Raw genomic sequence first — 12,660 nt, 5'->3', positions numbered from 1 at the left:
TGGTATATGTAATTATCTGGATAGACAGGGTCTGATTAGGAACAGTCAACATGGATTTGCATGTGGAAGGTCATGTTTAACAAATCTTGCTGAATTTTTTGAAGGGGTTACTAGGAAAATTGACGAGGGTAAAGCGGTGGATGTTGTCTATATGGACTTCAGTAAGGCCTTTGACAAGGTTCCACACGGAAGGTTATTTAGGAAGGATCAATCGTTAGGTATTAATGATGTAGTATGAAGTAGTAAAATGGATTCAACAGTGGCTGGATGGGAGATGCCAGAGAGTAGTGGTGGATAACTGTTTGTCAGGTTGTCGACTGGTGACTAGTGATGTGCCTCAGGGATCTGTACTGGGTCCATTGTTGCTTGTCATATACATTAATGATCTGGATGATGGGGGTGGTAAATTGGATTAGTAAGTATGCAGATGATACTAAGATAAGTGGCGTTGTGGATGATGAAGTAGGTTTTCAAAGCTTGCAGAGAGATTTAGGCCAGTTAGAAGAGTGGGCAGAAAGATGGCAGATAGAGTTTAATGCTGATAAGTGTGGGGTGCTACATTTTGGTAGGACTAATCAAAATAGGACATACATGGTAAATGTTAAGGCATTGAGGAACGCAGTAGAACAGAGGGATCTAGGAATAATGGTGCATAGTTCCCTGAAGGTGGAATCTCATGTGGATAGGGTGGTGAAGAAAGCTTTTGGTATGCTGGCCTTTATAAATCAGAGCATTGAGTATTGGAGTTGGGATGTAATGTTAAAATTGTACAAGGCATTGGTGAGGGCAAATTTGGAGTATTGTGTACAGTTCTGGTCACCGAATCATAGGAAAGATGTCAACAAATTAGAGGGAGTACAGAGGAGATTTACTAGAACGTTACCTGGGTTTCAGCACCTGAGTTATAGAGAAAGGTTGAACAAGTTGGGTCTTTATTCTTTGGAGCGTAGAAGGTTGAGGGGGGACTTGATAGAGGTACCTAAAGTTATGAGGGGGATAGATAGAGTTGACGTGGATAGGCTTTTTCCATTGAGAGTAGGGGAGATTCAAACAAGGGGACATGAGTTGAGAGTTAAGGGGCAAAAGTTTAGGGGTAACACGAGGGGGAACTTCTTTACTCAGAGAGTGGTGGCTGTGTGGAATGAGCTTCCAGTAGCAGTACTAGAGGCAGGTTCGATTTTGTCATTAAAAAAAAAATGGATAGCTATATGGACAGGAAGGGAGTGGAGGGTTATGGGCTGGGTGCAGGTCGGTGGGACTAGGTGAGAGTAAGCGTTTGGCACGGGCTAGAAGGGCTGAGATGGCCTGTTTTCGAGTTGTAATTGTTAAATGGTTATATGGTTATGGGTGCACTATGTAATTATTTTTATATATACTTCCTATTGTAACTCATAGTTTTAATTATTATGTGTTGCTATGTACTGCTGCCATAAAACAACAAATTTCACAATGTATGCCAATGATATTAACCCTGACTCTAATTCTGATTTTGAATTCTAATTGTAAATGCACTGTAAATAATACAGTAATAATATTTCTGAATTTGTCTGGAAATTAAAAATATTATGTTCTTATTCTAACTTTAAGCAGCTGAAGAAACGATATTACCACAGACAAAGAGCAATCACAGTCATTTCTTTTCATTGAGTAGCATCTGGAAAGCTCAGTTGGGGATATACTATTGAGCGACACCATTTTGACATCAACAAAATATTCTTGTAGAATTGAAAGGACTGATGATATTCCCCATCCAACACTCCATATGGGGCATTGTAGAAGCACTTGGATCACTATGAACCTCCCCTACAACGTTACTGTTTCAGCCTTCCTCTCTCCACAACATTGCTGGTGTAATTAATCCTTCTTTCCTAAATTGCCAGTGTCATCCCTCCCTCTCTGTAACTTTGCCAGCGTAATCCCTTCCTTCCCACATTTCCACTGTAATCTCCCCTTCCTGTCAACATTGCCTGCTTAATATTTCCCTCCTCATATCATTGCCAATGTAATCCCTCCTTTTCCATAACATTGCCAAAGTAATACCTCCCTTCTCACGTTTCCAGTGTAATCCCTCCTTCTCTCCCACATTATCAGCTTAATGATTCCCTCCCCATAGAACTGCCAGCATCATCTTTTCCCACCCACATTTCCCTTGTAACCCTTTCTTCTGTCCAACATTTCCAGTGTCATCATCCCCTCGCCATATCATTGCCAGAGTTATTCCTCCTTCAATGAAACACTGCTGGTTGATTCCTCCTTCCCCACAACCCCTCTTTCCCCCAACAATGCCACCTATACAATCACTTTATCTCCTCCAAAATATTGCTGGACAATACCTGCTTTCCTGCCTGTGTGTTTCCTCTCCCTCTTTCACAACGTCACCAATGCAATTGCATTGCTTATTTAATTTAATAATTAACTAATTACTGTAAGTCACAGTTTTTAATTTTAAGTGTTGCAATGTACAGCTGCCAATTAACAACTTATGAAGGTGAATTAAACCGGACTCTGACTCTGAAGATAAAGGGCAGCAGGTGCATGGACCAGCAACCAGCATCAGTTCGAGAATTTGGCATACTACAACCTTCTCAAGAACCACTAGAAATAGGCCAACAGTGCTGAGTTGTCGGCAACATAACTTCATTTCACTTTTGTACAGCTACCTACCTTCTATCATTCATTCCTAATTAAGGCTTACAAATGTTATTTAAAGTGTTTTACTTAAAATCAAATTTCAGTCACAGTGTTTGTAACCCAAACCAAGGTTATTTCAGCCTCTAAGCCCTCAGTTTCTGATCAGCCTGCTCCCTTTTGAGATACATTCCACTGTGGTTTCATAAATGAACTTCACTATTCAGCCTGAATGTCTCAGCACCTAAACAAATTAACTATTTGCTTACCAACATCAGTACACACCTTCAGGTTGCTGTTTATACAATCCACATTGAGTGATCAGCATTCAAAGTGAGAGAAATAAGGCTGATTCGTCTACATGCTTTGATTTAAGTTTCAGTACATTAAAAGAGAAATCAGAAGAAGTTAAACTAACACCTACTTGAAGTTTCTGCTTTCCTGCTGGAAACTTGAAAGACGGGTCCTGCCACATACTTGCACTGGAAACATTTTTCATTAACCAGCAAACCAAATTCAAGAAATTTTACACAGATTTAAAGTACAATAAATAAATCTCACCTTCCTTTCCCAAACTGGGGACACTTAACAAAACAGGTTGCTGTTTCTCAGTGCTGGAAACACAAGCAATTTAACCAGTTTATCTAAATGGGAAACTGATACTGTAACTGTTGTGTAGATGGCTTTGCCACACCTGCCCCCGTTTACAACTGTGAGCAGTTGATTAATACATTCACAAGAGTTGCTGATAACCAGTTGTAATCCGAAAACTCATACACCTCCTTGGAGAAACAGGCACCACCCAGATTCCCCAGGATTGTACTGAATCGAGATGAGTTGCCATGCTAGGGGTTAACCATGCTGTGAGAGAACTGAAGCATCAAGACAGCTGTGTAACTCAGAGAGCTGCTTACACTCAGTAACCAGTCACTCTGCCAGAGACCTAGATTAGTTTGTACACAAAGGAACATGCAGTACATCCACAATAATGCAATTTGAAGTGCCCTGTGCTGCTTCAGCATTATATCTAGGCAGAAAGTAACAGAAATACAAAAAGCCCAAGACATCTTTTACATTGTCTTCACATAAAAGTTGCTGGTGAATGCAGAAGGCCAGGCAGCATCTCTAGGAAGAGGTACAGTCGACATTTCGGGCCGAGACCCTTCATCAGGACTAACTGAAAGAAGAGCTAGTAAGAGATTTGAAAGTGGGAGGGGGAGGGGGAGATCCAAAATGATAGGAGAAGACAGGAGGGGGAGGGATGGAGCCAAGAGCTGGACAGTTGATTGGCAAAAAGGATATGAGAGGATCATGGGACAGGAGGCCTCAGGAGAAAGAAAAGGGGGGGGGGACCCAGAGGATGGGCAAGGGTATAGTGAGAGGGACAGAGGGAGAAAAAGAATGTGTGTATATAAATAAATAATGGATGGGGTATGAGGGGGAGGTGGGGCATTAGCGGATTTTATTATCACACGCACCCACAATACAAACTTTGGGAATAAAGCATGAATCACCCATAGTGCTGGACTGAAGTGTGATTGAGAAAGGTGGAATGAAATTGGTTACAGAATAACTGGTGTGTTACACTGAGCAAAGCAAGCTTTTCATTAAACTGGGTGCTATTAGTTCATATGAGGAAATCTGCAGATGCTGGAAGTTCAAGCAACACACACAAAATGTTGGTGGAACGCAGCAGGCCAGGCAGCATCTATAGGAAGAAGTACAGTCAATGTTTTGGGTTGAGCCCCTTCATCAGGACTAACGGAAAGAAGAGATAGTGAGAGATTTGAAAGTGGGAGGGGGAGGGGGAGATCCGAAATGATAGGAGAAGACAGGAGGGAGAGGGATGGAGCTAAGAGCTGGAAAGTTGATTGGCAAAAGGGATACAAAGCTGGAGAAGGGAGAGGATCATGGGACGGGAGGCCTAGGGAGAAAGAAAGGGGGAGGGGAGCACCCCAGAGGAAGATGGAGAGCAGGCAAGGAGTTATCGTGAGAGGGACAGAGAGAGAAAAAAGAGAGAAGAAAAAAAAAGGGAAAAAATACATAAATATGGGATGGGGTAAGAAGGGGAGGAGGGACATTAACGGAAGTTAGAGAAATCAATGTTCATGCCATCAGGTTGGAGGCTACCCAGCGGGAATATAAGGTGTTGTTCCTCCAACCTGAGTGTGGCTTCATCTTGACAGTGGAGGAGGCCGTGGATTGACATATCAGAATGGGAATGGGACATTCCCATTCTATGTATTGGTGAGACCCGACGCAGACTGGGAGACCGTTTCGCTGAACACCTACGCTCTGTCTGCCAGAGGAAGCAGGATCTCCCAGTGGCCACACGTTTTAATTCCACGTCCATTCCCATTCTGATATGTCAATCCATGGCCTCCTCTACTGTAAAGACAATCAATGTGCAAAAGACAACAAGATGTGCCAATACAAAAGAAAAAAAGAATACTACTACTAATACTAATAAATAAGCAAAAAATATCGAGAACATGAGATGAAGAGTTCTTGAAACTGGATCCATAGGTTGTAGAAACAGTTCAGTGATAGGGTGAATGAAATTGAGTGGAGTTATCCCGTCTGGTACAAGAGCCTGATAGTTGAGGGGTAATAGCTGTTCCTGAACCTGTTGGTGTAGGTCCTGAGGCTCCTCTTTCCTGATGGCAGCAGCTTGAAGAGAGCATGGCCTGGGTGGTGGGTGCCCTTGATGATGTATCTACACTACCCAGATTCAAGGTTACAGAAGATTCAAGACTGTTTAATGTCATTTCCAGTACATAAGTGTAAAGTAGAATGAAATAATTGTTATTCCAGATCTAAAGCAGCACAAAAAGAAACACACTAAGATAAAGAACACAATAATAAAAATACACAATAAATGTAAGTACATAAGATTGATTTTTATGTCCATGAAGAGTCTGTACATAAAGTGATTAAAACAAAATGTTTATATGATATCAATAATTTTTATTCACCCAGTATCAATGGAATTCTGGGTCCGATTGCGAGGAACTCCCTGCAGTTTGGATGATGTAAGCACTGGGCAAGGTTGAAAAGGTCAGGGTTCAATTTGCTTTCTTTATTTTTGTGGCTGCCTGTAAGGTTACGAATCTCAAGGTTGTATATAGCATACATACTTTGATAATAAATGTACTTCAAACACCTATCCCTATGGTACTTCATTTCAACAGTCTGTTAAATATATGCAGAAAATGACTGGTTTATTCTTAATCTATGTTTTCAGCCCATTAAACCAATCCCTAGTCCATTCCACTAAATATATTCAAAACTACTGCCCTCTAATTTTGCTTCCTGTGAGGCACCTTACGGAAAGATTCTGCTCAAATGCCACTATTATTTTTGAAATACCATGTTACCACTGTTATTACTGATTTCTAATCCCTGGGAACTGATCCTGAATTACTGAACTTTGAAAGATGACAGCCAGTGCATCCATTATCTCCAGAGCTGCCTCTTTCAAAACTTTGGGAAGCTGGTCGTTAGGTCCTGGAATTCTTTTCACTTTTAATTCCATTCATTTATTCTAATCCCATTTTATCACTGATGTCATTTTATTTCAGCTGCTCATTCACTCCAGATTTGATCTCCAGAGACGCAAGATAGATATTTTTTTCCTTGCTATTTCCTTATTGCCCGATATAATTTCTGCAGTCTCAGTCTGTAAACACAGTAGCTGGGTGTCATGGTCCGGTCCGTGAAGTCGGCATTCCATTTCACGGTCCAGTCTGTGGACTCTGGACTCCGCGTCTTCCAGCTGTCCCTTGTTTTGACTGAGTTAAGCATAGGCACCTGATTCCCATCTTGGGGCTTGGAATATAAGTAGCCTTAGGGTTGAATGTGGGCTGCTGGTTTGTCTTGTCAGCCCCTCTTGGAGTAACCTGCTGATGGAAGGCCAGTGAAACCATTTGTGATCTCTAGGCCTGGTTGGAGGACCACTGCTTCATGGAGCCTTGTTGCCATTCATTGGAGCAGTCATTGTGGTATGGATTTGGCTGTTTCTGTAGCCAGCCACAGTTGCTGGCTGCCCTGAGACTCAGAGTCACCCTGGATTGAGCTCCTTTCCTGTCCTTGCCTCTGTTGGGTAAGCCAGGCTGTAATTGCTGTTCCCCTGTAGTTGGTTCTGTCCCTTCCTGTCCCTTGCCTCTGTTGGGTAAGCAGGCTATTTGCTGTTACCCTGTGGTTGGGTCTGTCCATCCCTGTCCTTTCCTCTGTAGGGTGGAGTTCTGTGTCCTGCCCAGGAGTTCTGCCAAGAACACAAGCCTTGAAGATCCCAAGCCAAGCTCCAAGAACACAAGCCTGAAGACTGTAGCCTCCATGCCTCAAGACCAAGACCCCAGCCTGCAGCCCCAAGCCTCTGGACCCCAGCCATGTCCTGTCCTGTAGTCATGCCATGTCCTTGCCTGGTTCTGGGGCCCCAGCCTGAGGCAAGACCCAGATTCTGGGTCCTTGTCTAGTCTCTGGCTCAGAGCCCAAGCCCAGGCTCCTAGTGCATAGTTCCATGTCCTAGCTCCTGTCTGTTTTTGTCCCTGCTCCTTGTCTGTATCCTGTCATGCCCCTACTCTAGTCAGGTTCTGCTCCTTGTACTTCAGTGTCTGTGTCTTGCATTTGGGTCTGTTTCCAGCACCTCATTGTGACATTGGGTTCTAACTGTCTGCTTCACAGTTCTAAAGACCCTGGTTTGATCCTGACTGCTGCTGCTGTGAAGTTTACCTGGTCTCCTTGTGGCCTTTGGGTTTCTCCTGGCTACTCTTTCCTCTCACATTCTGATGAAGTGAGGCTTGCTAGGCTATTTGGCCATTGTAAATTGGTGCAAGTGTGTAATTTAATGGTACAACCCAGGAAGAATTGGTGGAATTGCAGGAGTTACAGGAAAAATCAATGGGGAAATGGGATTACTCTGTAAACCAATGGGACAAATGACTAGATGACCTCCCTCTACATCTTGGGGATATGGATATCTTTTCCTTTTTATATATGTATATGATCAAATTGAATGCAGGACATGCTTGAGGACTTTGTGGTGTACTCCTGCTGCTGTTTTCTTGTGCTCTTGTGTCTAGGCCTGAATAAGTAGAAGTATAATATGAGTCCAAGGTGGAAAAAGCTTCACTATAGATCTTTGACATTGGCATTATACATGGACCATAGCATGTCCAAAATGAATATAATTTCAATGGCTTTAAAGTTTTGGGCAGGCTCTAATTTTAAGTGATTTGGCTGACAATGAAGGTGTATAATCCCATTCCTATGTTAATGTGTCTTACTGATGAACCTTACAAAAATGTAAGTTGTAGGTTCCTGTTTGACTATTATGGAACAGTGCATGATATAGGCCAAGGCTGTCCTTGCTTTCTCAGTGTAATTACACTAGGCATGGAATAAATTATGACATAACTTGGACAACATCACCTGTAATGATGCAGCTCTATAAAACTCTGGTTAGGCCACACTTGGAGTACTGGGTCCATTTCTGGTTGCCTCACTATAGGAAGGATGTGGAAGCATTGGAAAAGGTACAGAGGAGATTTATCTGGATGCTGCCTGGTTTAGAGAGTATGCATTGATCAGAGATTAAGGGAGCTAGGGCTTTACACTTTGGAGAGGAGGATGAGAGGAGGCATGATAGAGGTATACAAGATATTAAGAGGAATAGATAGTGGATAGCCAGCGCCTCTCCCCAGGACACCACTGCTCAGTACAAGAGGACATGGCTTTAAGGTAAGGGGTGGGACGTTCAAGGGGGATATTACAGGAAGATTTTTTTACTCAGTGGTTGGTGCGTGGAATGCATTGCCTGAGTCAGTGGTAGAGGCAGATACACTAGTGAAGTTTAAGAGACTATAGACAGGCATATGGAGGAATTTAAGGTGGGTGAGGGGTTTTATAGGAGGAAGGGTTTAAGGATTGGCACAACATTGTGGGCCGAAGGGCCTGTACTGTGCTGTATTGTTCTATGCAGTGTGTCATATAGTGAATGAGAACTTCAAATTTATAACTATTGAGAAATAAAATATTCCTACTATAAATCAAGCTTTCAGTAGATTGAATTTGACTCCAACATTTTCATGCATGGATCCTTTTGGTATGACCTGGTCCTGCCATCTGAAGATGTGCCAGGAGTAGGTGAGTTTATACTTTTGAAGATTACTAATTTCTGAAGAATTTCAGTAATTGGCTGTATTTCTTGTTACATGTCCAAAAGAAAGAATTTGTAAAAAGTACAGAATGTTGTGAATTCAATTACTTCAAAATCAACCTTGGCATGTCACAAACCAATCAAAAGAACATTTGAATTCAAATATTGGGAAAATTGTGCTCTATCGAAGGTTCCTTTATATTTCAGTAGTGATACACCACCACAATGAGATGCTGTTGGATAATCTAAAAGAGATAAAAATCCTAGAATATTAAGTACTTCAAGATTCAAGAAGATTTGGGAATATATTTTAAAGAAATTCAATTTTGTATAAATCTGATGGGTCTCAGTGGTAGTGGTGATCTATGTTCAAATCAGGCTATTCACAAAATGCAACTCTGACTTAGTAGCACCTTTGATACCAATGGTAGCAAATGTCAAGAGGAGAATTAAATGGGCATTGAATAGTTTCTTGTACATTTAGTACACTGACCGATGTTGACATTTTATCCCAGACACTGTATAGTTACAAATGCTGAACTTTGTGCTTGGATCTATTACAGTCATCGTGGTTGATGAGTTTTTCATTCCATAGAAATTAGTGAAAGTGGACATAGAAATTAGGACCAGAATCTGGCTATTTGTCCTTCCAGTCTGCTCTGCATTTCAGTATGATCATGGCTGATACTTTATCTCAATGCCATATTTTACTCATTCCCCATACTTGATGCATTTTGTGTCCAGAAATCGACCAACTCTTCAAAATATTCAGTAACTCATCTTGACTGCCATGTGCATTTGGGAATTCCATAGGTTCCCCACTCTGAGTGAAGTTGTTTCACCTTGTGAGTCCTGGGTCACTTTTACAATTCTAAAATGCCAGCTTTACATCTTGCTTTGTTTGGGATGAGGCTGTTCAAGCAGTACTATTCAAAGAAAAGTAGACAGTCTTAAAATGTACCAACATTTACCTATTTAGTAATAAAAGAAAATACTGTATATTAGCTGTTATTGGTCCATCTGAGGTTTATAGGAGTTTGAATATAATTTGCCTGTTGCATTTTCATGCTTTTTAAGAGTAGCTGCATTTCAGCAATAATTCATTGGCTGCGAAGTGCCTTGAGTATCTTGAGAATATGAAAAATGCTTTATAACCAGCACAAATTCATTTTCTATTTATGGGTTTGCAAGGAGCTTCTTTCAAGAAGGAATGGCACTGCACGAATAAAGGTATTTTATGTTTCTTAAATATTTTAAATAAAATGTACAATATTATGAAATAATGGAAAATGATGTTGGTGCTCCATTGCCAGATTTTCTGATCCCATGTGCATTGTATTATTTCTACAAAATGCAGTAAGTCACTGTTGTACTGATGGGTAAGAAATAATTACACTATGGAGGACTATTGTTCAAGTTCTGGTTCTAGGAACAGAGCGTTTCCTCCTTTGGTCTGAATAATGCATGTCTGGATGAGGCTAAATTAGATAAAATAAATTTGAGAAAAAATCATGGCTTTATTTATGTATGAGATATAAATTCATTTTTTAAGATTAGCAAGAAGGCTTCTTAGAGAAATACTTATTCTTGGAGATGCAGCATGGTAACAGGCCTTTCTGGCTCAATGAGCCCACACCAGCTAATTACACCCATGTAAATTATTAAATAACCAACTTGTATGTCTTTGGTGTGTGGGAGGAAACCTGAGCACCCAGAAGAAACCCAAGTTTCAGACTTGCACATTTTTCAAAATGTGTTACTAGGCTGATGGAGAGATAAATTAGGAATGAAAACTTTATTTTGTCCATTGAAGTTCATTCCCCAGACATTGATATTTTCAATGGGGAATTTGATAATATTCCAAATGACATTATTTCTTACACTTTGTGCAGCAAATTACTCGTATGTCCAATTCTTCAAATAAAGATGTCTTTTCTGATAGTTTTGTTGATAGCTTAATCAGTGATTCATAGAGTATCCAAATATAATAAATTTTAACCAGTTTTTTTCCAAGGAGGAATCCAGAAAGGGCATGACAGAATTAAACTGCGGCACAATTCATGCACTGCTAGGATGCTTATGAAATGTTGCACAAACTTGGGATTAATATGTTCAAGCATGCTTAGAAATGAAGAGAGAAAATTGCAAGAACTCCCAATGGGCAGTAAGTGCTGCCTTTGAAAACATTAGCCATATCCCATGAAATTGGTTTAGAAATTATATAAGCAAAGCGTTCCCTTTAGTTTTATCTCAATGTCAATTAATTTTACATTTGACAACTTGGTTCTATATGGTTTAATTCATAATTTTAAACCAATTATTATACCAATTATGACCTTTGGAAGGCTGCTATAGTTTGCATTCATTGCATTTGATTTTGGGCTGCTGATCATCAAAATCACCATCTCAAGCAGCATTTTTTTTTAAATCACCTATATTTGTTATTTCAATTCATAATTCAAGTAAATTAAAATGTTGCCCAAAGTATAAGCTGAAAAGTTTCCTATCTTCTCAGGGTGGATGCTGCACAGCAGGCCAGGTTTTAGAAAGGCTATAAAAGTGTCAAACACACACTGAACTATGCATTGCATTCACATGTATATTGGTTTGGGATCACATTTTTTGTGCATGCTCTGTACCCGTAGCACATTGAGTATACTCATTATTATAAAGTAATTGTATTTTCAGAAGTACTTAAGGCAGCAAAACATCTGGCCAATGTTGTAACAGCAGCAATGCTTCCTGTTACTTTTTTTAGATTATGAGGACACTCAGTCCTCATTTATTGTCATTTAGAAATGCATGCATTAAAAAATGATGCAATGTTCCTCCAGTATGATATCACAGAAACACAAGACAGACCAAGACTAAAACTGACAAAAACCACATAATTATAACATATAGTTACAACAGTGCAAAGCAATACTGTAATTTGATAAGAACAGACCATGGGCATGGTTAAAAAAAAAAGGTCTCAAAGTCCCGATAGCCCTAACATCTCATGCAGGTGGTAGAAGGGAGAAACTCTCCCTGACATGAGCTTCCAGTGCTGCAGACTTGCCGATGCAGCATCCTGGAAGCACCCAACCACAGTCCGACTCTGAGACCGTTCCAAAACTTCAAGCCTCCAACACCGAGCACCATCTATGCTGAGTGCTTTGACCCTGGCTGCCAAGCAACAGGCAAAGCCAAGGATTCGGGGCCTTCCCCGCTGGAGATTTCAGATCACACAGTAGCGGCGGCAGTGAAACAGGTATTTCAGAAGTTTCACCAGATGTTCCTCTGTGCTCTCACATCTGCCTCCATCAAATCAGAATTGTGCACGGCTTCCTACTTGACAGATAACAGATATTCACCACTGGAGAGGCAGCAGGTGCTGCATCGCACCGCTATCTTCTCCTCCTGCCTTGTAGCAAGTATACGCCTAAATCTCAAAGATGGAGTGTGACTCTTTTCATTAAGAAAGTCTACGAGCTCTACTTTGATTGTAAAATTGGCTACCAAGACCTCACATTTTCTGTGCAAGATGAACTGTCGATCTTAGAGCTTGGCTCAGAGGTACTCGGAAGTCAAACCGTTCACGTCCCGATGATATGGCAAGAGCAGAAGGATCATGTGACAGACTGTGACTTCTGTCTCAGCAATGTGTCTGATTCCTCTGCTAAAAACAAGATGGCCATTCAATACCCTAATCCCCCTTCAGCCATGAGACCTGTGCCGCATAACTGTAGTATTCCAGTATCGAAGCTGCCAGAGACATGGATTCTAGGGGAGGTAGAGGAAGATGCAGTGATGTAGGAGCCAGGAATGGAAAATGACACTGATACTGAGACAGGCTGCTATGGGAGGCAAGGGAGGAGATTGCTGAGCCTCTG

General features: G+C 41.1%; 1 protein-coding gene across 1 annotated transcript in view; it reads left to right on the top strand.

The window, feature by feature from the left end:
- otol1b (otolin 1b) overlaps window positions 1–12,660 on the top strand; it is a 105,084-nt gene that overhangs the window by 3,682 nt on the left and 88,742 nt on the right. The window lies entirely within an intron of this gene.

Source organism: Mobula birostris, chromosome 4 (genome assembly GCF_030028105.1).
Source record: "Mobula birostris isolate sMobBir1 chromosome 4, sMobBir1.hap1, whole genome shotgun sequence".
NCBI classification, from domain to species: domain Eukaryota; kingdom Metazoa; phylum Chordata; class Chondrichthyes; order Myliobatiformes; family Myliobatidae; genus Mobula; species Mobula birostris.
The sequence above is the reverse complement of the archived record's forward strand: the minus strand, read 5'-3'. Positions and strand labels throughout refer to the sequence as shown.